Source organism: Microcebus murinus, chromosome 23 (assembly GCF_040939455.1).
Source record: "Microcebus murinus isolate Inina chromosome 23, M.murinus_Inina_mat1.0, whole genome shotgun sequence".
Taxonomy (NCBI): Eukaryota; Metazoa; Chordata; class Mammalia; order Primates; family Cheirogaleidae; genus Microcebus; species Microcebus murinus.
In genome coordinates, this window is record NC_134126.1 from 42,617 (window position 1) to 70,327 (window position 27,711).

General features: G+C 64.0%; 5 non-coding genes across 5 annotated transcripts; all 5 read left to right on the top strand.

The window, feature by feature from the left end:
- The first annotated feature begins 2,420 nt into the window (after nucleotides 1-2,420).
- Nucleotides 2,421-2,539, top strand: LOC142864000 (5S ribosomal RNA). The gene has a single exon (XR_012914603.1). It is a non-coding gene; the product is annotated as a 5S ribosomal RNA (ribosomal RNA).
- A 3,781-nt stretch (nucleotides 2,540-6,320) lies between these two features.
- On the top strand, nucleotides 6,321-6,439 carry LOC142864002 (5S ribosomal RNA). The gene has a single exon (XR_012914605.1). It is a non-coding gene; the product is annotated as a 5S ribosomal RNA (ribosomal RNA).
- A 3,793-nt stretch (nucleotides 6,440-10,232) lies between these two features.
- Nucleotides 10,233-10,351, top strand: LOC142864003 (5S ribosomal RNA). The gene has a single exon (XR_012914606.1). It is a non-coding gene; the product is annotated as a 5S ribosomal RNA (ribosomal RNA).
- Nucleotides 10,352-14,143: 3,792 nt separating this feature from the next.
- LOC142864009 (5S ribosomal RNA) lies at nucleotides 14,144-14,262 on the top strand. The gene has a single exon (XR_012914608.1). It is a non-coding gene; the product is annotated as a 5S ribosomal RNA (ribosomal RNA).
- A 3,847-nt stretch (nucleotides 14,263-18,109) lies between these two features.
- LOC142864001 (5S ribosomal RNA) lies at nucleotides 18,110-18,228 on the top strand. Its single transcript, XR_012914604.1, has one exon. It is a non-coding gene; the product is annotated as a 5S ribosomal RNA (ribosomal RNA).
- Nucleotides 18,229-27,711: the final 9,483 nt, after the last annotated feature.

The following is a 27,711-nucleotide window of genomic DNA, read 5'->3' on the forward strand; positions in this document are numbered from 1 at the left end:
GCTTCCACGTCTTTGGGATTGTGAATTGTGCCCTAACTGTAACCCTAACCCTTACCCAGCCCGTCTCCTCTGCCCCTGCCTGACGCACTCTTCCCCGGCCAGGCCCGTCACTGTCCTGGGCCCCCGCCTGACCGGCTCCTCCCCGCCCGGCCGGTCACCGTCCTCTGCCCCTGCCTGACACGCTCCTTCCCGCCCGGCCTCTCACCGTCCTCGGCCCCTGCCTGACCGGCTCCTCCGTCGCCTGGGCCTTCCAAGGGCTTGGTGTGGATGCTGCTTCCAGGAAGCCCTCCAGAAACCCGGCAGCAGGGTGGCCGCAGCAGTCTCCAGCAGCCGTCCCTAAGTCGCGTGAGTGCGGGGGACGTGCCCCCGCTGTGCCGCGGGGGCCCAGCCTGGTGTCTTCCCTGAGGCCCTGCGGCTGCCGGCTGGGCTGCCGCTCCCCGCAAGGGGAGAGCCGCGGAGGTGGGGACCGCCTCCTGATGGGGACGTACACGCAGCTCTCCACGTCGGATTCCGGGGCTCTCTGTCCTGCCCGAAGGCCCAGCTGGCCTGCGGGTCCTTAGAGTGGCAAAAACCTCCGAAAACTGAGACTGAGGGTCCGGTGGGTGTCTGCACTTTTGTGCTGGGCACCCCAGGGAGGCCCGGGGGCTGGCTGGACAACGTGGTCTGCTGGGCGGGGGGGGGGGGTTGGAGGAGCAACTGATGCCCTTTGCACTTTGGGTAGCAAGAGTCTGAGGTGTCTCTGAGCCCTGTGCCCTGTGGGGGCGGGGCGGGGGGGAGGAGGAGGAGGAGGAGGAGGAGGTGGGAAGGGCCGGGGCCTGCAGTCCTGTTCCCGGGGTGGCACGGCAAGTGGCTTCTTCCACAGGCTGCTTGGCCTGGGCTCCCTGCACCTGGGCCTTTGGAGGACCGGCCCTGTGCTTGCCAACACTTCCTGCAGGGACCCAGAGCTGGGAGGTGGCATCTCTCAGCCCTATGTCGGGCAGAGCCCCAGCGGGCCATGCCCACAACCTCTCTCAGCACCGGTCCCCCAGAAGGCTCCTTTGGGACCAGGATTCTCTTGCGGTGACTCTTTAAGGTCTGGCCCCTGGATGGAGGGGCACCAGGAGTAGAGGAGCAGGAAGGGGAAGGGGGTGGCCATGCGAGGGGACACTTTGAGGCCAAGTCCCAGCTTCAGCCTGATCCTCCTGGGAACCCCGCTCTGAGACAAGGAGCCGGGCTTCGCATTCCCACAGCAGCCAGTCGTGGGCTGAGGACACCTGGGGCGTTGGGAACTCCCTGGCTTCTCCTGGGTTTAACGTCTAGAGCTGCTTGTGAATCGCGCCGCCACACACACCCGAGCGCAGGTGTCTTCCGCACAGACTGCGGGCCTCGCTCTTCTGAATGCCGCTAGCTCGCCACCCACCCACGGGTGAACCTGGTCAGGGTGCTTTCTCTCAGGGGCAGACTCTTTTCCGGGCGGGCTACCGGTGTCTCTGTTTGCTCGTTTCTTTCTTCCATTTCGGGAAAGTCTTCCTTGCTGGGTGTGGAAATCTCCTATGCCTTCCCTCGCCTATTCTGTCAGCTTTCAAATTCTCTTTCAGTTGCCACCCTCACAGATGGATTAGGAAACTCTTTCCGGTGCACTCATTAGTGAAATGACCTCCAGGAAGCTGGAATCCAATATCTAATGGCCGATTTTTAGCGAGTCCACACGCCAGGGTGGTCGGGGTCCAATGCAGCCCCGGCCAGGCCCAGGCCCCTTGGACTGGGCCACAGGAGGACACGGAGGAGGGTCCCGGCCCCCACGAAGCGGTGCCGGCAGTTCTCCACGGGCTTGGGCGTTTTCCAGAGGTAGGAGATGGAGGGGACTGATTTCTTCAGCACCCCCCAAACCACGCCACCCCACCCCACCCATGGGACACATCCCCAGAGAGAGACGCCCCATACACTGGCTGTGCCCCAGCCCTGGCCCGGGGGAATAGGCGGCAGCCCACCCACAGGGCGAGGGGGGGGGCACAGCTGAAAGGGGTTGTGGGGGAGGGCGGCCCCTGGCTGGGGTCAAAGGGCGAGCGTCCCGCGCGTGCGCAGTCAGCGGCAGCGACGCGCTGGGGGTGGGCAGCGGGTAGGTGAAGGAGGCCGGGCGAGGAGACGAGGGGGGCTGGGAGGGCTCCACCTTGGCGAGTCCAGCCGTGGAGGCGCATCTTGTGTGAGTGTGAGTGAGTGTGAGTGTGTGTGTGTGTGTATAGAGAGACAGCCCCCCACCCCGCCCCGCCCCGCCCCGCCCCGCCCATCACCCCCGTCCCTGGGAGCCAGCGGGACCCGGCCGGCGAACTCAACCGGCCCGGCCCGGCCCGGCCCGGCGCGGGGCCTGGGGCGGGAGGCGGCGGCGGGGAAGCCCAGAGAGGCTCGGCTTCTCGAGCGGGGCAGGGGCGCCCTCCGCCGCCGTCTAGGGCCACACCACCCTGAACGCCCCCGATCTCGTCTGGTCTCGGAAGCTAAGCAGGGTCGGGCCTGGTTAGTACTTGGATGGGAGACCGCCTGGGAATACCGGGTGCCACAGGCTGCTGCTTTTTTTTTTTTTTGCCTCTTGTTCTGTCCCCTTTCTGGGAGCGCGGCGGCGGCCCGGGGTGGGGGTCACCCCCACCCTCAGCGCCCGCGCGGTGCCTGGCGCCCCAGCCCGCACCGTGGGGCCTCCTCTTGTCCCAAGCCGCGACACCGCCGCCACGCGGCAGCATGCGTGGCATCTGGACTGTCAGGTCTCAGACCAAAGGTCTGCTCTGTGGGAACCGACACGCTGGAGGAAACCTTGAGAGTCTGAGAGGGGAGGGAGTTCCAGAAGAAGGCCAGGATGTCATTTTGAGGGAGTATGTGACCAGAACTCGTCCCGTTGCTTTTGGGGTTCTATGGGCTACACGCAGGAATCTTTGGTGGTGGCACCTGATGTTGGGGGATCCGGAGTCACACCCAGACCTGCTCCACAGGCCTCCTTTTACTTTTCTCTTCGGATTCATTATTTTTAAAAAGTGTCTCTTACCTCTAGGATTGCATTTTCTTTTCTCTCTCTTTTCAAGCAGATGATGGGAGTACAAGTATTCAGGTGACATGTGTTGCCCGTGCCGCCCTCCCCCCTGTGTTCTTTTTTTTTTATTTTTTGAGACAGAGTCTCGTTTTGCTGCCCAGGCTAGAGTGAGTGCCATGGCGTCAGCCTAGCTCACAGCAACCTCAATCTCCGGGCTCAAGCAATCCTGCTGCCTCAGCCTCCCGAGTAGTTGGGACTACAGGCATGCACCACCACGCCCGGCTGTGTTTTTCTATATATATTAGTTGGCCAATTAATTTCTTTCTATTTTTAGTAGAGACGGGGTCTCGCTCTTGCTCAGGCTGGTTTCGAACTCCTGACCTGGAGCAATCCGCCCGCCTCGGCCTCCCAGAGAGCTAGGATTACAGGCGTGAGCCACCGCGCCCGGCCCCCCCTGTGTTCTTATTCATATACCTCTCATGTTGTTCCAGCGTATTGTGGGGGTACCAATGTTAAGGTCGGGTGCCTTGCCCTCTCCAAGCCTCCCCCCTCGGGTCAGAGCTTCAAGTGCGCCCATCCCCCAGTCGGTGCGCACCCACCCCATGCCTAATGGATGTGTATGCCCCTCCCCTCCCCCCACCCGCCCGACACCCACCCGATGAAGGTGATTCCTCTCCGTCCACTTAGGCGTCCATCCGTTCGTACCAATTTGCTGGTGAGCGCGCTCACGTGGTGCTCGTGTGTCCATTCTTGGGATACTTGGTTTACTGGAACGGGTTCCAGCTCTGGCCAGGAGAACACGAGAGGCGCCCTCTCACCGCTGCTCCTCACAGCCGAATGGCACTCCGTGGTGTCCACGCGCCACATTTTATTGATGCACTCCTGGATGGATGGGCACTCGGGTCGCTTCCACGTCTTTGGGATTGTGAATTGTGCCCTAACTGTAACCCTAACCCTTACCCAGCCCGTCTCCTCTGCCCCTGCCTGACGCACTCCTCCCCGGCCAGGCCCGTCACTGTCCTGGGCCCCCGCCTGACCGGCTCCTCCCCGCCCGGCCGGTCACCGTCCTCTGCCCCTGCCTGACACGCTCCTTCCCGCCCGGCCTCTCACCGTCCTCGGCCCCTGCCTGACCGGCTCCTCCGTCGCCTGGGCCTTCCAAGGGCTTGGTGTGGATGCTGCTTCCAGGAAGCCCTCCAGAAACCCGGCAGCAGGGTGGCCGCAGCAGTCTCCAGCAGCCGTCCCTAAGTCGCGTGAGTGCGGGGGACGTGCCCCCGCTGTGCCGCGGGGGCCCAGCCTGGTGTCTTCCCTGAGGCCCTGCGGCTGCCGGCTGGGCTGCCGCTCCCCGCAAGGGGAGAGCCGCGGAGGTGGGGACCGCCTCCTGATGGGGACGTACACGCAGCTCTCCACGTCGGATTCCGGGGCTCTCTGTCCTGCCCGAAGGCCCAGCTGGCCTGCGGGTCCTTAGAGTGGCAAAAACCTCCGAAAACTGAGACTGAGGGTCCGGTGGGTGTCTGCACTTTTGTGCTGGGCACCCCAGGGAGGCCCGGGGGCTGGCTGGACAACGTGGTCTGCTGGGCGGGGGGGGGGGGGTTGGAGGAGCAACTGATGCCCTTTGCACTTTGGGTAGCAAGAGTCTGAGGTGTCTCTGAGCCCTGTGCCCTGTGGGGGCGGGGCGGGGGGGAGGAGGAGGAGGAGGAGGAGGAGGTGGGAAGGGCCGGGGCCTGCAGTCCTGTTCCCGGGGTGGCATGGCAAGTGGCTTCTTCCACAGGCTGCTTGGCCTGGGCTCCCTGCACCTGGGCCTTTGGAGGACCGGCCCTGTGCTTGCCAACACTTCCTGCAGGGACCCAGAGCTGGGAGGTGGCATCTCTCAGCCCTATGTCGGGCAGAGCCCCAGCGGGCCATGCCCACAACCTCTCTCAGCACCGGTCCCCCAGAAGGCTCCTTTGGGACCAGGATTCTCTTGCGGTGACTCTTTAAGGTCTGGCCCCTGGATGGAGGGGCACCAGGAGTAGAGGAGCAGGAAGGGGAAGGGGGTGGCCATGCGAGGGGACACTTTGAGGCCAAGTCCCAGCTTCAGCCTGATCCTCCTGGGAACCCCGCTCTGAGACAAGGAGCCGGGCTTCGCATTCCCACAGCAGCCAGTCGTGGGCTGAGGACACCTGGGGCGTTGGGAACTCCCTGGCTTCTCCTGGGTTTAACGTCTAGAGCTGCTTGTGAATCGCGCCGCCACACACACCCGAGCGCAGGTGTCTTCCGCACAGACTGCGGGCCTCGCTCTTCTGAATGCCGCTAGCTCGCCACCCACCCACGGGTGAACCTGGTCAGGGTGCTTTCTCTCAGGGGCAGACTCTTTTCCGGGCGGGCTACCGGTGTCTCTGTTTGCTCGTTTCTTTCTTCCATTTCGGGAAAGTCTTCCTTGCTGGGTGTGGAAATCTCCTATGCCTTCCCTCGCCTATTCTGTCAGCTTTCAAATTCTCTTTCAGTTGCCACCCTCACAGATGGATTAGGAAACTCTTTCCGGTGCACTCATTAGTGAAATGACCTCCAGGAAGCTGGAATCCAATATCTAATGGCCGATTTTTAGCGAGTCCACACGCCAGGGTGGTCGGGGTCCAATGCAGCCCCGGCCAGGCCCAGGCCCCTTGGACTGGGCCACAGGAGGACACGGAGGAGGGTCCCGGCCCCCACGAAGCGGTGCCGGCAGTTCTCCACGGGCTTGGGCGTTTTCCAGAGGTAGGAGATGGAGGGGACTGATTTCTTCAGCACCCCCCAAACCACGCCACCCCACCCCACCCATGGGACACATCCCCAGAGAGAGACGCCCCATACACTGGCTGTGCCCCAGCCCTGGCCCGGGGGAATAGGCGGCAGCCCACCCACAGGGCGAGGGGGGGGGCACAGCTGAAAGGGGTTGTGGGGGAGGGCGGCCCCTGGCTGGGGTCAAAGGGCGAGCGTCCCGCGCGTGCGCAGTCAGCGGCAGGCAGCGACGCGCTGGGGGTGGGCAGCGGGTAGGTGAAGGAGGCCGGGCGAGGAGACGAGGGGGGCTGGGAGGGCTCCACCTTGGCGAGTCCAGCCGTGGAGGCGCATCTTGTGTGAGTGTGAGTGAGTGTGAGTGTGTGTGTGTGTGTATAGAGAGACAGCCCCCCACCCCGCCCCGCCCCGCCCCGCCCCGCCCATCACCCCCGTCCCTGGGAGCCAGCGGGACCCGGCCGGCGAACTCAACCGGCCCGGCCCGGCCCGGCGCGGGGCCTGGGGCGGGAGGCGGCGGCGGGGAAGCCCAGAGAGGCTCGGCTTCTCGAGCGGGGCAGGGGCGCCCTCCGCCGCCGTCTAGGGCCACACCACCCTGAACGCCCCCGATCTCGTCTGGTCTCGGAAGCTAAGCAGGGTCGGGCCTGGTTAGTACTTGGATGGGAGACCGCCTGGGAATACCGGGTGCCACAGGCTGCTGCTTTTTTTTTTTTTTTGCCTCTTGTTCTGTCCCCTTTCTGGGAGCGCGGCGGCGGCCCGGGGTGGGGGTCACCCCCACCCTCAGCGCCCGCGCGGTGCCTGGCGCCCCAGCCCGCACCGTGGGGCCTCCTCTTGTCCCAAGCCGCGACACCGCCGCCACGCGGCAGCATGCGTGGCATCTGGACTGTCAGGTCTCAGACCAAAGGTCTGCTCTGTGGGAACCGACACGCTGGAGGAAACCTTGAGAGTCTGAGAGGGGAGGGAGTTCCAGAAGAAGGCCAGGATGTCATTTTGAGGGAGTATGTGACCAGAACTCGTCCCGTTGCTTTTGGGGTTCTATGGGCTACACGCAGGAATCTTTGGTGGTGGCACCTGATGTTGGGGGATCCGGAGTCACACCCAGACCTGCTCCACAGGCCTCCTTTTACTTTTCTCTTCGGATTCATTATTTTTAAAAAGTGTCTCTTACCTCTAGGATTGCATTTTCTTTTCTCTCTCTTTTCAAGCAGATGATGGGAGTACAAGTATTCAGGTGACATGTGTTGCCCGTGCCGCCCTCCCCCCTGTGTTCTTTTTTTTTTTTTTTTTTGAGACAGAGTCTCGTTTTGCTGCCCAGGCTAGAGTGAGTGCCATGGCGTCAGCCTAGCTCACAGCAACCTCAATCTCCGGGCTCAAGCAATCCTGCTGCCTCAGCCTCCCGAGTAGTTGGGACTACAGGCATGCACCACCACGCCCGGCTGTGTTTTTCTATATATATTAGTTGGCCAATTAATTTCTTTCTATTTTTAGTAGAGACGGGGTCTCGCTCTTGCTCAGGCTGGTTTCGAACTCCTGACCTGGAGCAATCCGCCCGCCTCGGCCTCCCAGAGAGCTAGGATTACAGGCGTGAGCCACCGCGCCCGGCCCCCCCTGTGTTCTTATTCATATACCTCTCATGTTGTTCCAGCGTATTGTGGGGGTACCAATGTTAAGGTCGGGTGCCTTGCCCTCTCCAAGCCTCCCCCCTCGGGTCAGAGCTTCAAGTGCGCCCATCCCCCAGTCGGTGCGCACCCACCCCATGCCTAATGGATGTGTATGCCCCTCCCCTCCCCCCACCCGCCCGACACCCACCCGATGAAGGTGATTCCTCTCCGTCCACTTAGGCGTCCATCCGTTCGTACCAATTTGCTGGTGAGCGCGCTCACGTGGTGCTCGTGTGTCCATTCTTGGGATACTTGGTTTACTGGAACGGGTTCCAGCTCTGGCCAGGAGAACACGAGAGGCGCCCTCTCACCGCTGCTCCTCACAGCCGAATGGCACTCCGTGGTGTCCACGCGCCACATTTTATTGATGCACTCCTGGATGGATGGGCACTCGGGTCGCTTCCACGTCTTTGGGATTGTGAATTGTGCCCTAACTGTAACCCTAACCCTTACCCAGCCCGTCTCCTCTGCCCCTGCCTGACGCACTCCTCCCCGGCCAGGCCCGTCACTGTCCTGGGCCCCCGCCTGACCGGCTCCTCCCCGCCCGGCCGGTCACCGTCCTCTGCCCCTGCCTGACACGCTCCTTCCCGCCCGGCCTCTCACCGTCCTCGGCCCCTGCCTGACCGGCTCCTCCGTCGCCTGGGCCTTCCAAGGGCTTGGTGTGGATGCTGCTTCCAGGAAGCCCTCCAGAAACCCGGCAGCAGGGTGGCCGCAGCAGTCTCCAGCAGCCGTCCCTAAGTCGCGTGAGTGCGGGGGACGTGCCCCCGCTGTGCCGCGGGGGCCCAGCCTGGTGTCTTCCCTGAGGCCCTGCGGCTGCCGGCTGGGCTGCGGCTCCCCGCAAGGGGAGAGCCGCGGAGGTGGGGACCGCCTCCTGATGGGGACGTACACGCAGCTCTCCACGTCGGATTCCGGGGCTCTCTGTCCTGCCCGAAGGCCCAGCTGGCCTGCGGGTCCTTAGAGTGGCAAAAACCTCCGAAAACTGAGACTGAGGGTCCGGTGGGTGTCTGCACTTTTGTGCTGGGCACCCCAGGGAGGCCCGGGGGCTGGCTGGACAACGTGGTCTGCTGGGCGGGGGGGGGGGGGTTGGAGGAGCAACTGATGCCCTTTGCACTTTGGGTAGCAAGAGTCTGAGGTGTCTCTGAGCCCTGTGCCCTGTGGGGGCGGGGCGGGGGTGAGGAGGAGGAGGAGGAGGAGGAGGTGGGAAGGGCCGGGGCCTGCAGTCCTGTTCCCGGGGTGGCACGGCAAGTGGCTTCTTCCACAGGCTGCTTGGCCTGGGCTCCCTGCACCTGGGCCTTTGGAGGACCGGCCCTGTGCTTGCCAACACTTCCTGCAGGGACCCAGAGCTGGGAGGTGGCATCTCTCAGCCCTGGGTCGGGCAGAGCCCCAGCGGGCCATGCCCACAACCTCTCTCAGCACCGGTCCCCCAGAAGGCTCCTTTGGGACCAGGATTCTCTTGCGGTGACTCTTTAAGGTCTGGCCCCTGGATGGAGGGGCACCAGGAGTAGAGGAGCAGGAAGGGGAAGGGGGTGGCCATGCGAGGGGACACTTTGAGGCCAAGTCCCAGCTTCAGCCTGATCCTCCTGGGAACCCCGCTCTGAGACAAGGAGCCGGGCTTCGCATTCCCACAGCAGCCAGTCGTGGGCTGAGGACACCTGGGGCGTTGGGAACTCCCTGGCTTCTCCTGGGTTTAACGTCTAGAGCTGCTTGTGAATCGCGCCGCCACACACACCCGAGCGCAGGTGTCTTCCGCACAGACTGCGGGCCTCGCTCTTCTGAATGCCGCTAGCTCGCCACCCACCCACGGGTGAACCTGGTCAGGGTGCTTTCTCTCAGGGGCAGACTCTTTTCCGGGCGGGCTACCGGTGTCTCTGTTTGCTCGTTTCTTTCTTCCATTTCGGGAAAGTCTTCCTTGCTGGGTGTGGAAATCTCCTATGCCTTCCCTCGCCTATTCTGTCAGCTTTCAAATTCTCTTTCAGTTGCCACCCTCACAGATGGATTAGGAAACTCTTTCCGGTGCACTCATTAGTGAAATGACCTCCAGGAAGCTGGAATCCAATATCTAATGGCCGATTTTTAGCGAGTCCACACGCCAGGGTGGTCGGGGTCCAATGCAGCCCCGGCCAGGCCCAGGCCCCTTGGACTGGGCCACAGGAGGACACGGAGGAGGGTCCCGGCCCCCACGAAGCGGTGCCGGCAGTTCTCCACGGGCTTGGGCATTTTCCAGAGGTAGGAGATGGAGGGGACTGATTTCTTCAGCACCCCCCAAACCACGCCACCCCACCCCACCCATGGGACACATCCCCAGAGAGAGACGCCCCATACACTGGCTGTGCCCCAGCCCTGGCCCGGGGGAATAGGCGGCAGCCCACCCACAGGGCGAGGGGGGGGGCACAGCTGAAAGGGGTTGTGGGGGAGGGCGGCCCCTGGCTGGGGTCAAAGGGCGAGCGTCCCGCGCGTGCGCAGTCAGCGGCAGGCAGCGACGCGCTGGGGGTGGGCAGCGGGTAGGTGAAGGAGGCCGGGCGAGGAGACGAGGGGGGCTGGGAGGGCTCCACCTTGGCGAGTCCAGCCGTGGAGGCGCATCTTGTGTGAGTGTGAGTGAGTGTGAGTGTGTGTGTGTGTGTATAGAGAGACAGCCCCCCACCCCGCCCCGCCCCGCCCCGCCCCGCCCCGCCCCGCCCATCACCCCCGTCCCTGGGAGCCAGCGGGACCCGGCCGGCGAACTCAACCGGCCCGGCCCGGCCCGGCGCGGGGCCTGGGGCGGGAGGCGGCGGCGGGGAAGCCCAGAGAGGCTCGGCTTCTCGAGCGGGGCAGGGGCGCCCTCCGCCGCCGTCTAGGGCCACACCACCCTGAACGCCCCCGATCTCGTCTGGTCTCGGAAGCTAAGCAGGGTCGGGCCTGGTTAGTACTTGGATGGGAGACCGCCTGGGAATACCGGGTGCCACAGGCTGCTGCTTTTTTTTTTTTTTTGCCTCTTGTTCTGTCCCCTTTCTGGGAGCGCGGCGGCGGCCCGGGGTGGGGGTCACCCCCACCCTCAGCGCCCGCGCGGTGCCTGGCGCCCCAGCCCGCACCGTGGGGCCTCCTCTTGTCCCAAGCCGCGACACCGCCGCCACGCGGCAGCATGCGTGGCATCTGGACTGTCAGGTCTCAGACCAAAGGTCTGCTCTGTGGGAACCGACACGCTGGAGGAAACCTTGAGAGTCTGAGAGGGGAGGGAGTTCCAGAAGAAGGCCAGGATGTCATTTTGAGGGAGTATGTGACCAGAACTCGTCCCGTTGCTTTTGGGGTTCTATGGGCTACACGCAGGAATCTTTGGTGGTGGCACCTGATGTTGGGGGATCCGGAGTCACACCCAGACCTGCTCCACAGGCCTCCTTTTACTTTTCTCTTCGGATTCATTATTTTTAAAAAGTGTCTCTTACCTCTAGGATTGCATTTTCTTTTCTCTCTCTTTTCAAGCAGATGATGGGAGTACAAGTATTCAGGTGACATGTGTTGCCCGTGCCGCCCTCCCCCCTGTGTTCTTTTTTTTTTTTTTTTTTGAGACAGAGTCTCGTTTTGCTGCCCAGGCTAGAGTGAGTGCCATGGCGTCAGCCTAGCTCACAGCAACCTCAATCTCCGGGCTCAAGCAATCCTGCTGCCTCAGCCTCCCGAGTAGTTGGGACTACAGGCATGCACCACCACGCCCGGCTGTGTTTTTCTATATATATTAGTTGGCCAATTAATTTCTTTCTATTTTTAGTAGAGACGGGGTCTCGCTCTTGCTCAGGCTGGTTTCGAACTCCTGACCTGGAGCAATCCGCCCGCCTCGGCCTCCCAGAGAGCTAGGATTACAGGCGTGAGCCACCGCGCCCGGCCCCCCCTGTGTTCTTATTCATATACCTCTCATGTTGTTCCAGCGTATTGTGGGGGTACCAATGTTAAGGTCGGGTGCCTTGCCCTCTCCAAGCCTCCCCCCTCGGGTCAGAGCTTCAAGTGCGCCCATCCCCCAGTCGGTGCGCACCCACCCCATGCCTAATGGATGTGTATGCCCCTCCCCTCCCCCCACCCGCCCGACACCCACCCGATGAAGGTGATTCCTCTCCGTCCACTTAGGCGTCCATCCGTTCGTACCAATTTGCTGGTGAGCGCGCTCACGTGGTGCTCGTGTGTCCATTCTTGGGATACTTGGTTTACTGGAACGGGTTCCAGCTCTGGCCAGGAGAACACGAGAGGCGCCCTCTCACCGCTGCTCCTCACAGCCGAATGGCACTCCGTGGTGTCCACGCGCCACATTTTATTGATGCACTCCTGGATGGATGGGCACTCGGGTCGCTTCCACGTCTTTGGGATTGTGAATTGTGCCCTAACTGTAACCCTAACCCTTACCCAGCCCGTCTCCTCTGCCCCTGCCTGACGCACTCCTCCCCGGCCAGGCCCGTCACTGTCCTGGGCCCCCGCCTGACCGGCTCCTCCCCGCCCGGCCGGTCACCGTCCTCTGCCCCTGCCTGACACGCTCCTTCCCGCCCGGCCTCTCACCGTCCTCGGCCCCTGCCTGACCGGCTCCTCCGTCGCCTGGGCCTTCCAAGGGCTTGGTGTGGATGCTGCTTCCAGGAAGCCCTCCAGAAACCCGGCAGCAGGGTGGCCGCAGCAGTCTCCAGCAGCCGTCCCTAAGTCGCGTGAGTGCGGGGGACGTGCCCCCGCTGTGCCGCGGGGGCCCAGCCTGGTGTCTTCCCTGAGGCCCTGCGGCTGCCGGCTGGGCTGCCGCTCCCCGCAAGGGGAGAGCCGCGGAGGTGGGGACCGCCTCCTGATGGGGACGTACACGCAGCTCTCCACGTCGGATTCCGGGGCTCTCTGTCCTGCCCGAAGGCCCAGCTGGCCTGCGGGTCCTTAGAGTGGCAAAAACCTCCGAAAACTGAGACTGAGGGTCCGGTGGGTGTCTGCACTTTTGTGCTGGGCACCCCAGGGAGGCCCGGGGGCTGGCTGGACAACGTGGTCTGCTGGGCGGGGGGGGGGGGTTGGAGGAGCAACTGATGCCCTTTGCACTTTGGGTAGCAAGAGTCTGAGGTGTCTCTGAGCCCTGTGCCCTGTGGGGGCGGGGCGGGGGGGAGGAGGAGGAGGAGGAGGAGGAGGTGGGAAGGGCCGGGGCCTGCAGTCCTGTTCCCGGGGTGGCACGGCAAGTGGCTTCTTCCACAGGCTGCTTGGCCTGGGCTCCCTGCACCTGGGCCTTTGGAGGACCGGCCCTGTGCTTGCCAACACTTCCTGCAGGGACCCAGAGCTGGGAGGTGGCATCTCTCAGCCCTATGTCGGGCAGAGCCCCAGCGGGCCATGCCCACAACCTCTCTCAGCACCGGTCCCCCAGAAGGCTCCTTTGGGACCAGGATTCTCTTGCGGTGACTCTTTAAGGTCTGGCCCCTGGATGGAGGGGCACCAGGAGTAGAGGAGCAGGAAGGGGAAGGGGGTGGCCATGCGAGGGGACACTTTGAGGCCAAGTCCCAGCTTCAGCCTGATCCTCCTGGGAACCCCGCTCTGAGACAAGGAGCCGGGCTTCGCATTCCCACAGCAGCCAGTCGTGGGCTGAGGACACCTGGGGCGTTGGGAACTCCCTGGCTTCTCCTGGGTTTAACGTCTAGAGCTGCTTGTGAATCGCGCCGCCACACACACCCGAGCGCAGGTGTCTTCCGCACAGACTGCGGGCCTCGCTCTTCTGAATGCCGCTAGCTCGCCACCCACCCACGGGTGAACCTGGTCAGGGTGCTTTCTCTCAGGGGCAGACTCTTTTCCGGGCGGGCTACCGGTGTCTCTGTTTGCTCGTTTCTTTCTTCCATTTCGGGAAAGTCTTCCTTGCTGGGTGTGGAAATCTCCTATGCCTTCCCTCGCCTATTCTGTCAGCTTTCAAATTCTCTTTCAGTTGCCACCCTCACAGATGGATTAGGAAACTCTTTCCGGTGCACTCATTAGTGAAATGACCTCCAGGAAGCTGGAATCCAATATCTAATGGCCGATTTTTAGCGAGTCCACACGCCAGGGTGGTCGGGGTCCAATGCAGCCCCGGCCAGGCCCAGGCCCCTTGGACTGGGCCACAGGAGGACACGGAGGAGGGTCCCGGCCCCCACGAAGCGGTGCCGGCAGTTCTCCACGGGCTTGGGCGTTTTCCAGAGGTAGGAGATGGAGGGGACTGATTTCTTCAGCACCCCCCAAACCACGCCACCCCACCCCACCCATGGGACACATCCCCAGAGAGAGACGCCCCATACACTGGCTGTGCCCCAGCCCTGGCCCGGGGGAATAGGCGGCAGCCCACCCACAGGGCGAGGGGGGGGGCACAGCTGAAAGGGGTTGTGGGGGAGGGCGGCCCCTGGCTGGGGTCAAAGGGCGAGCGTCCCGCGCGTGCGCAGTCAGCGGCAGGCAGCGACGCGCTGGGGGTGGGCAGCGGGTAGGTGAAGGAGGCCGGGCGAGGAGACGAGGGGGGCTGGGAGGGCTCCACCTTGGCGAGTCCAGCCGTGGAGGCGCATCTTGTGTGAGTGTGAGTGAGTGTGAGTGTGTGTGTGTGTGTATAGAGAGACAGCCCCCCACCCCGCCCCGCCCCGCCCCGCCCCGCCCCGCCCCGCCCATCACCCCCGTCCCTGGGAGCCAGCGGGACCCGGCCGGCGAACTCAACCGGCCCGGCCCGGCCCGGCGCGGGGCCTGGGGCGGGAGGCGGCGGCGGGGAAGCCCAGAGAGGCTCGGCTTCTCGAGCGGGGCAGGGGCGCCCTCCGCCGCCGTCTAGGGCCACACCACCCTGAACGCCCCCGATCTCGTCTGGTCTCGGAAGCTAAGCAGGGTCGGGCCTGGTTAGTACTTGGATGGGAGACCGCCTGGGAATACCGGGTGCCACAGGCTGCTGCTTTTTTTTTTTTTTTGCCTCTTGTTCTGTCCCCTTTCTGGGAGCGCGGCGGCGGCCCGGGGTGGGGGTCACCCCCACCCTCAGCGCCCGCGCGGTGCCTGGCGCCCCAGCCCGCACCGTGGGGCCTCCTCTTGTCCCAAGCCGCGACACCGCCGCCACGCGGCAGCATGCGTGGCATCTGGACTGTCAGGTCTCAGACCAAAGGTCTGCTCTGTGGGAACCGACACGCTGGAGGAAACCTTGAGAGTCTGAGAGGGGAGGGAGTTCCAGAAGAAGGCCAGGATGTCATTTTGAGGGAGTATGTGACCAGAACTCGTCCCGTTGCTTTTGGGGTTCTATGGGCTACACGCAGGAATCTTTGGTGGTGGCACCTGATGTTGGGGGATCCGGAGTCACACCCAGACCTGCTCCACAGGCCTCCTTTTACTTTTCTCTTCGGATTCATTATTTTTAAAAAGTGTCTCTTACCTCTAGGATTGCATTTTCTTTTCTCTCTCTTTTCAAGCAGATGATGGGAGTACAAGTATTCAGGTGACATGTGTTGCCCGTGCCGCCCTCCCCCCTGTGTTCTTTTTTTTTTTTTTTTTTGAGACAGAGTCTCGTTTTGCTGCCCAGGCTAGAGTGAGTGCCATGGCGTCAGCCTAGCTCACAGCAACCTCAATCTCCGGGCTCAAGCAATCCTGCTGCCTCAGCCTCCCGAGTAGTTGGGACTACAGGCATGCACCACCACGCCCGGCTGTGTTTTTCTATATATATTAGTTGGCCAATTAATTTCTTTCTATTTTTAGTAGAGACGGGGTCTCGCTCTTGCTCAGGCTGGTTTCGAACTCCTGACCTGGAGCAATCCGCCCGCCTCGGCCTCCCAGAGAGCTAGGATTACAGGCGTGAGCCACCGCGCCCGGCCCCCCCTGTGTTCTTATTCATATACCTCTCATGTTGTTCCAGCGTATTGTGGGGGTACCAATGTTAAGGTCGGGTGCCTTGCCCTCTCCAAGCCTCCCCCCTCGGGTCAGAGCTTCAAGTGCGCCCATCCCCCAGTCGGTGCGCACCCACCCCATGCCTAATGGATGTGTATGCCCCTCCCCTCCCCCCACCCGCCCGACACCCACCCGATGAAAGTGACTCCTCTCTGTCCACTTAGGCGTCCATCCGTTCGTACCAATTTGCTGGTGAGCGCGCTCACCTGGTGCTCGTGTGTCCATTCTTGGGCTACCTGGCTTACTGGAACGGGTTCCAGCTCTGGCCAGGAGAACACGAGAGGCGCCCTCTCACCGCTGCTCCTCACAGCCGAATGGCACTCCGTGGTGTCCACGCGCCACATTTTATTGATGCACTCCTGGATGGATGGGCACTCGGGTCGCTTCCACGTCTTTGGGATTGTGAATTGTGCCCTAACTGTAACCCTAACCCTTACCCAGCCCGTCTCCTCTGCCCCTGCCTGACGCACTCCTCCCCGGCCAGGCCCGTCACTGTCCTGGGCCCCCGCCTGACCGGCTCCTCCCCGCCCGGCCGGTCACCATCCTCTGCCCCTGCCTGACACGCTCCTTCCCGCCCGGCCTCTCACCGTCCTCGGCCCCTGCCTGACCGGCTCCTCCTTCGCCTGGGCCTTCCAAGGGCTTGGTGTGGATGCTGCTTCGAGGAAGCCCTCCAGAAACCCGGCAGCAGGGTGGCCGCAGCAGTCTCCAGCAGCCGTCCCTAAGTCGCGTGAGTGCGGGGGACGTGCCCCCGCTGTGCCGCGGGGGCCCAGCCTGGTGTCTTCCCTGAGGCCCTGCGGCTGCCGGCTGGGCTGCGGCTCCCCGCAAGGGGAGAGCCGCGGAGGTGGGGACCGCCTCCTGATGGGGACGTACACGCAGCTCTCCACGTCGGATTCCGGGGCTCTCTGTCCTGCCCGAAGGCCCAGCTGGCCTGCGGGTCCTTAGAGTGGCAAAAACCTCCGAAAACTGAGACTGAGGGTCCGGTGGGTGTCTGCACTTTTGTGCTGGGCACCCCAGGGAGGCCCGGGGGCTGGCTGGACAACGCGGTCTGCTCGGCCGGGGGGTGGGTTGGAGGAGCAACTGATGCCCTTTGCACTTTGGGTAGCAAGAGTCTGAGGTGTCTCTGAGCCCTGTGCCCTGTGGGGGCGGGGCGGGGGGGAGGAGGAGGAGGAGGAGGAGGAGGAGGTGGGAAGGGCCGGGGCCTGCAGTCCTGTTCCCGGGGTGGCACGGCAAGTGGCTTCTTCCACAGGCTGCTTGGCCTGGGCTCCCTGCACCGGGCCTTTGGAGGACCGGCCCTGTGCTTGCCAACACTTCCTGCAGGGACCCAGAGCTGGGAGGTGGCATCTCTCAGCCCTGGGTCGGGCAGAGCCCCAGCGGGCCATGCCCACAACCTCTCTCAGCACCGGTCCCCCAGAAGGCTCCTTTGGGACCAGGATTCTCTTGCGGTGACTCTTTAAGGTCTGGCCCCTGGATGGAGGGGCACCAGGAGTAGAGGAGCAGGAAGGGGAAGGGGGTGGCCATGCGAGGGGACACTTTGAGGCCAAGTCCCAGCTTCAGCCTGATCCTCCTGGGAACCCCGCTCTGAGACAAGGAGCCGGGCTTCGCATTCCCACAGCAGCCAGTCGTGGGCTGAGGACACCTGGGGCGTTGGGAACTCCCTGGCTTCTCCTTGGTTTAACATCTAGAGCTGCTTGTGAATCGCGCCGCCACACACACCCGAGCGCAGGTGTCTTCCGCACAGACTGCGGGTCTCGCTCTTCTGAATGCCGCTAGCTCGCCACCCACCCACGGGTGAACCTGGTCAGGGTGCTTTCTCTCAGGGGCAGACTCTTTTCCGGGCGGGCTACCGGTGTCTCTGCTTGCTCGTTTCTTTCTTCCATTCCGGGAAAGTCTTCCTTGCTGGGTGTGGAAATCTCCTATGCCTTCCCTCGCCTATTCTGTCAGCTTTCAAATTCTCTTTCAGTTGCCACCCTCACAGATGGATTAGGAAACTCTTTCCGGTGCACTCATTAGTGAAATGACCTCCAGGAAGCTGGAATCCAATATCTAATGGCCGATTTTTAGCGAGTCCACACGCCAGGGTGGTCGGGGTCCAATGCAGCCCCGGCCAGGCCCAGGCCCCTTGGACTGGGCCACAGGAGGACACGGAGGAGGGTCCCGGCCCCCACGAAGCGGTGCCGGCAGTTCTCCACGGGCTTGGGCGTTTTCCAGAGGTAGGAGATGGAGGGGACTGATTTCTTCAGCGCCCCCTAAACCAAGCCACCCCATCCCACCCATGGGACACATCCCGAGAGAGAGAGAGAGACGCCCCATACACTCGCTCCCCTCCCCCATGTGCTGTGCCCCAGCCCTGGCCCAGGGGAATAGGCGGCAGCCCACCCACAGGGTGGGGGGCCCAGCTGAAAGGGGTTGTGGGGGAGGGCGGCCCCTGCCTGGGGTCAAAGGCCAGGCGACCCACGCGTGCGCAATGGGCGGTGGCGGCGCCGGCGGCCGTGGTGGTGGCGGTTGCGATCAAGACCTAGGGGTGGGGGGCGGGGAGGTGAAGGAGGCCAGGTGAGGAGAGGAAGGGGGCTGGAAGGTCTCCACCTTGGCGAGTCCAGCCGTGGAGGCGCATCTTGTGTGAGTGTGAGTGAGTGAGTGTGAGTGTGTGTGTGTGTGTGTGTGTGTGTGTATAGAGAGACAGCCCCCCACCCCGGCCCGCCGCTCCCTGCCCGCCCCGCCCCGCCTGTCACCCCTTTCCCTCGGAGCCCTGCGTACCGGGCTGTCAAACTCAACAGGCCTGGCTCGGCGCGGAGCCTGGGGCGGGAGGCGGCGGCGGGGAAGCGCAGAGAGGCTCGGCTTCTTGAGCAGGGCAGGGGCGCCCTCCGCTGTCCACGGCCACACCACCCTGAACGCGCCCGATCCCGTCTGATCTCGGAAGCTAAGGAGGGTTGGGCCTGTTTAGTACTTGGATGGGAGACCGCCTGGGAATACCGGGTGCCGTAGGCTTCTTCTTTTTTCTTTTTTTGTTTTGCCTCTTGTTCTGTCCCCTTTCTGGGAGCGGGGCGGCGGCCCGGGGTGGGGGTCACCCCCACCCTCAGCGCCCGCCGCGGTGCCTGGAGCCCCAGCCCGCACTGTGGGCTTGTCCCAAGCCGCGATACCGTCGTCACGCGGCAGCATGCGTGGCTTCTGGATTTTGAGGTCTCAGACCAAAGTTCTGGCACCCTGTCTTATCGTCCCCCATGGGTGTGTGGACACACCCAGATCGACACAGCGCACGGCCTGCCCATCTCCCATGGGTGAGTGGACACAGCCTGATCCACACTGCGCCCTGCCTGCCTGTGTCCCTTTGGTGTGTGGACACAACCAGTTACACACTGCGCCCTGACTGCCCGTCTCCCGTGGGTGAGTTTACACAGTCACATCCACACTGCCCCCTGTCCGCCTGTCTCTGCTGGGTGTGTGGACACAACAAGTTCCACACAGCGCCCTGCCACCCGTCTCCCGTGGGTGAGGGGACACAATAAATCCACACGGCGCCCAGCCTACATGTCTCCCGTGGGTGAGTAGACACAGCCACGTCCACGCAGCGTCCTGCCTACCCGTCTGTTTGATGTGTGGACACAGCAAGTTCCACACTGCTCCCTGTCTGCCCGTGTCCCGTGGGTGTGTGGACAATGACAGTTCCACACATAGCCCAGCCTGCCCGCCTCCCATTGGTTTGTGGACACAGCTAGTTCCACACTGCGCCCTGACTGCCTGTCTCTGGTGGGTGAGTGGACACAGCCACATCCACACAGCACCCTGCCTGCCCGTCACCCGTGGGTGAGTGGACACAGCCACATCCACACAGCGCCCTTCCTGCCCGTCTCCCGTGGGTGAGTGGACACAGCCACATGCACACTGTGACCTGCCAGCCCGTCTCCCGTGGGAGAGTGCACATTGCAAGTTCCACAATGCGCCCTACCTGACCGTCTCCCATGGGTGTGTGGACACAGCCACATCCACACAGCACCCTGGCTGACCGCCTCCCATGGGTGTGTGGACACAGCCAGTTCCACACTGCGCCCTGCCTGCCCATCTCCCGTGGGTGAGTGGACACAGACAGATCCCCATATCGCCCAGCCTGCCCGTCTCCCATCGGTGAGTGGACACAGCCAAATCATCACGGTGCCCAGCCTGCCCAACTCCGGTGGGTGAGTAGACACAGCCACATCCACACAGCACCCTGCCTGACAGTCTTCCATGGGTGTGTGGACACAGCCAGTTCCACACTACGCCCAGCCTGCCCGTCTCGGGTGGGTGTGTGGACACAGCAAGTTCCACACAGCGCCCTTCCTGTCCATCTCCCATGGGTGTGTGGACACAGCCAGATCCACACAGTGCCCTGCCTGAAAGTATCCCATGGGTGAGTGGACACAGCCAGATCCACACTGCGCCTTGCCTGACCGCCTCCCGTGGGTGAGTGGACACAGCCAGATCCGCACTGCGCCCTGCCTGCCCGTCTGCCGTGGGTGAGTGGACACAGCCAGATCCGCACTGCACCCTGCCTTACCGTCTGCCGTGGGTGAGTGGACACAGCCAGATCCGCACTGCGCCCTGCCTGCCAGTCTGCCGTGGGTCAGTGGACATAGCCAGATCCACACAGCACCCTCTCTGCCCGTCTCCCGTGGGTGAATGGACACAGCCAGATCCACACTGCGCCTTGCCTGCTCGCCTCCCGTGGGTGAGTGGACACAGCCAGATTCGCACTGCACCCTGCATGTCAGTCTGCCGTGGGTGAGTGGACACAGCCAGATCCGCACTGCGCCCTGCCTGCCTGTCTCCCGTGGGACAGTGGACATAGCCAGATCCAACAGCACACTCTCTGCCCGTCTCCCGTGGGTGAGTGGACACAGCCAGATCCACACTGCGCCTTGCAAGACCACCTCCCATGGGTGAGTTGACACAGCCAGATCCGCACTGCGCCCTGCCTGCCCGTCTGCCGTGGGTGAGTGGACACAGCCAGATCCGCACTGCGCCCTGCCTGCCCGTCTGCCGTGGGTCTGTGGACATAGCCAGATCCACACAGCACCCTCTCTGCCCGTCTCCCGTGGGTGAGTGGACACAGCCAGATCCGCACTGCGCCTTGCCTGACCGCCTCCCGTGGGTGAGTTGACACAGCCAGATCCGCACTGCGCCCTGCCTGCCCGTCTGCCGTGGGTGAGTGGACACAGCCAGATCCGCACTGCGCCCTGCCTGCCCGTCTGCCGTGGGTCAGTGGACATAGCCAGATCCACACAGCACCCTCTCTGCCCGTCTCCCATGGGTGAGTGGACACAGCCAGATCCGCACTGCGCCCTGCATGCCCGTCTCCCTTGGGTGAGTGGAAACAGCCAGATCCGCACTGCGCCTTGCCTGACGGTGTGCCGTGGGTGAGTGGACTCAGCCAGATCCGCACTGAGCCCTGCCTGCCAGTTTGCCGTGGGTCAGTGGACAATGCCATATCCACACAGCACCCTCTCTGCCCGTCTCCGTGGGTGAGTGGACACAGCCAGATCCGCACTGCGCCCTGCCTGCCCGTCTGCCATGGGTTAGTGGACATAGGCAGATCCACACAGCATCCTCTCTGCCCGTCTCCCGTGGGTGAGTGGACACAACCAGAATCGCATTGCACCTTGCCTGCCCGTCTCCCCTGGGTTAGTGGACACAGCCAGATCCGCACTGCGCCCTGCCTGCCCGTCTCCCGTGGGTGAGTGGACACAGCCAGATCCGCATTGCGCCCTGCCTGCCCGTCTGCCGTGGGTGAGTGGACACCGCCAGATCCGCACTGCGCCCTGCTTGCAAGTCTGCCGTGGGTCAGTGGACATAGCCAGATCCACACAGCACCCTCTCTGCCCGTCTCCCGTGGGTGACTGGACACAGCCAGATCCTCACTGCGCCTTGCCTGCTCGCCTCCCGTGGGTGAGTGGACACAGCCAGATCCGCATTGCGCCCGGCCTGCCCGTCTGCCGTGGGTGAGTGGACACAGCCAGATCCACACAGCACCCTCTCTGCCCGTCTCACTTGGGTGAGTGGACACAGCCAGATCCACACTGCGCCTTGCCTGACCGCCTCCCGTGGGTGAGTGGACACAGCCAGATCCGCACTGCGCCCTGCCTGCCCGTCTCCCGTGGGTGAGTGGACACAGCCAGATCCGCACTGCGCCCTGCCTGCCCGTCTGCCGTGGGTGAGTGGACACAGCCAGATCCGCACTGCGCCCTGCCTGCCCGTCTGCCGTGGGTGAGTGGACACAGCCAGATCCGCACTACGCCCTGCCTGCCCGTCTCCCGTGGGTGAGTGGACACAGCCAGATCCACACTGCGCCCTGCCTGCCCATCCCCCGTGTGTGAGTGGACACAGCCAGATCCACATTGCGCCCTGCCTGCCCGTCTCCCGTGGGTGAGTGGACACAGCCAGATCCGCACTGCGCCCTTCCTGCCCATCCACGGTGCGTGAGTTGACACAGCCAGATCCGCACTGAGCCCTGGCTGCCCATCCCCCGTGGGTGAGTTGACACAGCCAGATCCACACTGCGCCCTGCCTGCCCGTCTCCCGTGGGTGAGTAGACACAGGAAGATCCGCACTGCGCCTTGCCTGCCCGTCTTCCGTGGGTGAGTGGACCCAGCCAGATCCCCACTGCGCCCTGCCTGACCGTCTGCCGTGGGTGAGTGGACACAGCCAGATCCGTACTGCGCCTTGCCTGCCCGTCTGCCGTGGGTCAAAGGACACAGCCAGATCCACACAGCACCCTCTCTGCCCGTCTCCCGTGGGTGAGTGGACACAGCCAGATCCACACTGTGACTTGCCTGCCCGTCTCCCATGGGTGAGTGGTCACAGCCAGATCCGCACTGCGCCCTGCCGGGCCGTCTGCCGTGGGTGATTGGACACAGCCAGATCCGCACTGCGCCCTGCCTGCCCGTCTGCCATGGGTCAGTGGACATAGCCAGATCCACACAGCATCCTCTCTGCCCGTCTCCCGTGGGTGAGTGGACACAGCCAGATCCACACTGCGCCTTGCCTGCCCGTCTCCCGTGGGTGAGTGGACACAGCCAGATCCGCACTGCCCCCTGCCTGACCGTCTGCCGTGGGTGAGTGGACAAAGCCAGATCCGCACTGCGCCCTGCCTGCCCGTCTGCCGTGGGTGATTGGACACAGCCAGATCCGCACTGCGCCCAGCCTGCCCGTCTGCCGTGAGTCAGTGGACATAGCCAGATACATACAGCGCCCTCTCTGCCCGTCTCCCGTGGGTGAGTGGTCACAGCCAGATCCACACTGCGCCTTGCCTGCCCGTCTCCCGTGGGTGAGTGGACACAGCCAGATCCGCACTGCGCCCTGCCTACCCGTCTCCCGTGGTTGAGTGGACACAGCCAGATCCGCACTGCACCCTGCCTTACCGTCTGCCGTGGGTGAGTGGACACAGCCAGATCCGCACTGCGCCCTGCCTGCCAGTCTGCCGTGGGTCAGTGGACATAGCCAGATCCACACAGCACCCTCTCTGCCCGTCTCCCATGGGTGAATGGACACAGCCAGATCCACACTGCGCCTTGCCTGCTCGCCTCCCGTGGGTGAGTGGACACAGCCAGATTCGCACTGCACCCTGCATGTCAGTCTGCCGTGGGTGAGTGGACACAGCCAGATCCGCACTGCGCCCTGCCTGCCTGTCTCCCGTGGGACAGTGGACATAGACAGATCCAACAGCACACTCTCTGCCCGTCTCCCGTGGGTGAGTGGACACAGCCAGATCCACACTGCGCCTTGCCTGACCACCTCCCGTGGGTGAGTGGACACAGCCAGATCCGCACTGAGCCCTGGCTGCCCATCCCCCGTGGGTGAGTTGACACAGCCAGATCCGCACTGCGCCCTGCCTGCCCGTCTCCCGTGGGTGAGTAGACACAGGAAGATCCGCACTGCGCATTGCCTGCCCGTCTTCCGTGGGTGAGTGGACCCAGCCAGATCCCCACTGCGCCCTGCCTGACCGTCTGCCGTGGGTGAGTGGACACAGCCAGATCCGTACTGCGCCTTGCCTGCCCGTCTGCCGTGGGTCAAAGGACACAGCCAGATCCACACAGCACCCTCTCTGCCCGTCTCCCGTGGGTGAGTGGACACAGCCAGATCCACACTGTGCCTTGCCTGCCCGTCTCCCATGGGTGAGTGGTCACAGCCAGATCCGCACTGCGCAATGCCGGCCCGTCTGCCGTGGGTGATTGGACACAGCCAGATCCGCACTGCGCCCTGCCTGCCCGTCTGCCATGGGTCAGTGGACATAGCCAGATCCACACAGCATCCTCTCTGCCCGTCTCCCGTGGGTGAGTGGACACAGCCAGTTCTGCATTGCACCTTGCCTGCCCGTCTCCCCTGGGTGAGTGGACACAGCCAGATCCGCACTGCGCCCTGCCTGCCCGTCTCCCATGGGTGAGTGGACACAGCCAGATCCGCACTGCGCCCTGCCTGCCCGTCTGCCGTGGGTGAGTGGACACAGCCAGATCCGCACTGCACCCTGCCTGCCCATCCCCCGTGGGTGAGTGGACCAGCCAGATCCACACTGCGCCCTGCCTGCCCGTCTCCCGTGGGTGAGTGGACACAGCCATATCTGCACTGCGCCCTGCCTGCCCGTCTCCTGTGGGTGAGTGGACACAGCTAGATCCACACTGTGCCCTGCCTGACCCCCTGCCGTGGGTGAGTGGACACAGCCAGATCCCTACTGCGCCCTGCCTGCCCGTCTGCCGTGTGTGAGTGGACACAGCCAGATCCGCACTGCGCCTTGCCTGCCCGTCTCCCGAGGGTGAGTGGACACAGCCAGATCCGCACTGCGCCCTGCCTGCCCGTCTGCCGTGGGTGAGTGGACACAGCCAGATCCGCACTGCGCCCTGCCTGCCCGTCTCCCGTGGGTGAGTGGACACAGCCAGATCCACACTGCGCCCTGCCTGCCCGTCTCCCTTGGGTTAGTGGACACAGCGAGATCCGCACTGCGTCCTGCCTGCCCGTCTCCCGTGGGTGAGTGTACACAGCCAGATCCGCACTGCGCCCTGCCTGCCCGTCTCCCGTGGGTGAGTGGACACAGCCAGATCCGCACTGCGCCTTGCCTGCCCGTCTCCCGTGGGTGAGTGGACATAGCCAGATCCGCACTGCGCCCTGCCTGCCCGTCTGCCGTGGGTGAGTGGACACAGCCAGATCCGCACTGCGCCCTGCCTGCCCGTCTGCCGTGGGTGAGTGGACACAGCCAGATCCGCACTGCGCCCTGCCTGCCCGTCTCCCGTGGGTGAGTGGACACAGCCAGATCCACACTGCGCCCTGCCTGCCCATCCCCCGTGGGTGAGTGGACACAGCCAGATCCACACTGCGCCCTGCCTGCCCATCCCCCGTATTTGAGTGGACACAGCCAGATCCACATTGCGCCCTGCCTGCCCGTCTGCCGTCGGTCCGTGGACATAGCCAGATCCACACAGCACCCTCTTTGCCCGTCTCCCGTGGGTGAGTGGACACAGCCAGATCCACACTGCGCCTTGCCTGCCCGTCTGCCGTGGGTGAGTGGACATAGCCAGATCCACACAGCACCCTCTCTGCCCGTCTGCCGTGGGTGAGTGGACACAGCCAGATCCGCACTGCGCCTTGCCTGCCCGTCTTCCGTGGGTGAGTGGACACAGCCAGATCCCCACTGCGCCCTGCCTGACCGTCTGCCGTGGGTGAGTGGACACAGCCAGATCCGCACTGCACCCTGCCTTACCGTCTGCCGTGGGTGAGTGGACACAGCCAGATCCGCACTGCGCCCTGCCTGCCAGTCTGCCGTGGGTGAGTGGACACAGCCAGATCCGCACTGCGCCCTGCCTGCCAGTCTCCCGTGGGTGAGTGGACACAGCCAGATCCGCACTGCGCCCTGCCGGCCCGTCTGCCGTGGGTGATTGGACACAGCCAGATCCGCACTGCGCCCTGCCTGCCCGTCTGCCATGGGTCAGTGGACATAGCCAGATCCACACAGCATCCTCTCTGCCCGTCTCCTGTGGGTGAGTGGACACAGCCAGATCTGCATTGCACCTTGCCTGCCCGTCTCCCCTGGGTTATTGGACACAGCCAGATCCGCACTGCGCCCTGCCTGCCCGTCTCCCATGGGTGAGTGGACACAGCCAGATCCGCACTGCGCCCTGCCTGCCCGTCTGCCGTGGGTGAGTGGACACAGCCAGATCCGCACTGCACCTTGCCTGCCCTTCCCCCGTGGGTGAGTGGACTCAGCCAGATCCTCACTGCGCCCTGCCTGCCCGTCTCCCGTGGGTGAGTGGACACAGCCAGATCCGCACTGCGCCCTGCCTGCCCGTCTCCCGTGGGTGAGTGGACTCAGCCAGATCCACACTGCGCCCTGCCTGCCCGTCTCCCGTGGGTGAGTGGACACAGCCAGATCCGCACTGCGCCCTGCCTGCCCGTCTCCTGTGGGTGAGTGGACACAGCCAGATCCACACTGCGCCCTGCCTGCCCGTCTCCCGTGGGTGAGTGGACACAGCGAGATCCGCACTGCGTCCTGCCTGCCCGTCTCCCGTGGGTGAGTGTACACAGCCAGATCCGCACTGCTCCCTGCCTGCCCGTCTCCCGTGGGTGAGTGGACACAGCCAGATCCACACAGCACCCTCTCTGCCCGTCTCCCGTGGGTGAGTGGACACAGCCAGATCCACACTGCGCCCTGCCTGCCCGTCTCCCGTGGGTTAGTGGACACAGCGAGATCCGCACTGCGTCCTGCCTGCCCGTCTCCCGTGGGTGAGTGGACACAGCCAGATCCGCACTGCGCCTTGCCTGCCCGTCTCCCGTGGGTGAGTGGACACAGCCAGATCCGCACTGCGCCCTTCCTGACCGTCTGCCGTGGGTGAGTGGACACAGCCAGATCCGCACTGCGCCCTGCCTACCCGTCTGCCGTGGGTGATTGGACACAGCCAGATCCGCACTGCGCCCAGCCTGCCCGTCTGCCGTGAGTCACTGGACATAGCCAGATACATACAGCGCCCTCTCTGCCCGTCTCCCGTGGGTGAGTGGACACAGCCAGATCCACACTGCGCCTTGCCTGCCCGTCTCCCGTGGGTGAGTGGACACAGCCAGATCCGCACTGCGCCCTGCCTGCCCATCCCCCGTGTGTGAGTTGACACAGCCAGATCCGCACTGCGCCCTGCCTGACAGTCTGCCGTGGGTGAGTGAACACAGCCAGATCCGCACTGCGCCCTGCCTGCCCGTCTGCCGTGGGTCAGTGGACATAGCCATATCCACACAGCACCCTCTCTGCCCGTCTCCCGTGGGTGAGTGGACACAGCCAGATCCACACTGCGCCTTGCCTACCCGTCTCCCCTGGGTGAGTGGACAGAGCCAGATCCGCACTGCGCCCTGCCTGCCCGTCTCCCGTGGGTGAGTGGACACAGCCAGATCCGCACTGCGCCCTGCATGCCCCTCTCCCGTGGAAGAGTGGACACAGCCAGATCCGCACTGCGCCCTGAGTGCCCGTCTGCCGTGGGTCAGTGGACATGGCCAGATCCACACATCACCCTCTCTACCCGTCTCCCGTGGGTAGTGGACACAGCCAGATCCACACTGCGCATTGCCTACCCGTCTCCCGTGGGAGAGTGGACACAGCCAGATACGCACTGCGCCCTGCCTGACCATCTGCCGTGGGTGTGTGGACACAGCCACATCCGCACTACACCCTGCCTGCCCATCTCCCGTGGGTGAGTGGACACAGCCAGATACGCACTGCGCCCTGCATGCCAGTCTCCCGTGGGTGAGTGGACACAGTCAGATCTGCACTGCGCAATGCCTGATCGTCTGCCGTGGGTGAGTGGACACAGCCAGATGCGCACTGCGCCCTGCCTGCCCGTCTGCCGTGGGTGAGTGGACACAGCCAGATCCACACTGCGCCCTGCCTGCCCGTCTGCCGTGGGTGAGTGGACACAGCCAGATCCGCACTGCGCCATGCCTGACCCTCTCCCGTGGGTGAGTGGACACAGCCAGATCCACACTGCACCCTGCCTGCCCGTCTCCCGTGGGTGAGCGGACACAGTCAGATCCGCACTGCGGCCTGCCTGCCCGTCTGCCGTCGGTCCGTGGACATATTCAGATCCACACAGCACCCTCTCTGCCCGTCTCCCGTGGGTGAGTGGTCACAGCCAGATCCACACTGTGCCTTGCCTGCCCGTCTCCCGTTGGAGAGTGGACACACCCAGATCCGCAATGCGCCCCGCCTGCCCGTCTTCCGTGGCTGAGTGTACACAGCCAGATCCGCACTGCGCCCTGCCTGCCCATCTGCCGTGGGTCAGTGGACACAGCCAGATCCACACAGCGCCCTGCCTGCCCGTCTCCCATGGGTGAGTGGACACAGCAAAACCACACTGCACCCTGCCTGCCCGTCTCCCATTGGTGTGTGGACACAGCCAGATCCACACAGCGCCCTGCCTGCCCATCTCCCGTGGGTGAGTGGACACAGCCAAAACCACACAGCACCCT